Below are 1,263 nucleotides of genomic sequence, written 5' to 3'. Positions count from 1 at the left end.
TGAGCCCGTTATATGGATCTGTTTTATTGAGGGATTTTTTTTTACCAGTCCCTTGCACAATCTTCCGATATATATTTTCACTTGAAAGTTTATTACATGATTTTCATCAAAAATTTTAAATAAAAAATGATCGGTTAATGACGGACAGACAACTTTTAATTTTTAGACACCTCGCACTAAAATATATATAAAAATATTTTGTATTGAACTTTAAAAGAAATCATCTCGAACTTTTGAGATTAAAATAAATCCGTAATTGTAGTAATTAAGTTACTTTGTTTCTTAATTTTTTTAAAATATATTTTTCCTTTGAAAATTTTGTTTGATTTTAATCGGTTATGTAAAAGTTTCAGTTCGTTTTGGTTATTAAAAAAATTTCGGTCGGTTTGGTTGTAGAGATGACAAAATTTTAAAAAGAAAAATTTATAATTTTGGTCCGATACATTTGTCATTTTGTGATTTTGATCTTTTATGTTTTCGAATTTGAGTTCGTTTTATATGTTTTGATTTTTAGTAATTTTTTAATTTTTTTTTGTAAAAAAAATGCTGATGTGACGAGATTACACACGTCAATTCCACATCAGCATTACAATGATGTCACATCAAAAAAAGAACTAAAATTGTAAAAAAAAAAAAGAGACTAAAATTGAAATCTTATAACATAAATAACCAAAATCGCAGACACACACGATCAAAAGAGTAATTTTTCTTTTTAAAAAATAACAAATCATTAAAGTTATTTTCCAACTCTATATTAATAATGGTTTAAAGAAAACTCTATATTAATAATATTTAAAAATAAAAATAATAATATCACATTAAAATATGAGTGAATTGTGAATAAATCCCTAAATCCAAAACTAACTTTTTTATAAATCTCTACAATAAAAATTCTTTCTTAAAACTCCCTAGGACCACCAAACTTGGTCAAATCCAATGTTTAATTCTTGTACCCAATTTATGCATTTATGTACTTCATTTATGCTATTTTTGTGCTCAATTATGGTACTTGAATCATCCGCAAAACTGGTATCAGAGCTTTAGGTTAATTATTCAGACTTTATATTATTCGTTAATTCATACTTTTCTTTGTTTAGGAGAATATTTTCTACAAAAGATAACTTCAAACGAAGGTTTGAATCAAGATGATTTTATTCATATAAAATCCTATAAACAAGTTAATCTACTCATAATAGATTACTTACAATAAGTTGTGATTAATGCTCTTAATTTTGAAGGGAGTAAGAAAGATGATCTCTAACT

This window comes from Henckelia pumila, chromosome 3 (genome assembly GCF_033568475.1).
Source record: "Henckelia pumila isolate YLH828 chromosome 3, ASM3356847v2, whole genome shotgun sequence".
In the NCBI taxonomy this organism is placed as follows: domain Eukaryota; kingdom Viridiplantae; phylum Streptophyta; class Magnoliopsida; order Lamiales; family Gesneriaceae; genus Henckelia; species Henckelia pumila.
The sequence above is the reverse complement of the archived record's forward strand: the minus strand, read 5'-3'. Positions refer to the sequence as shown.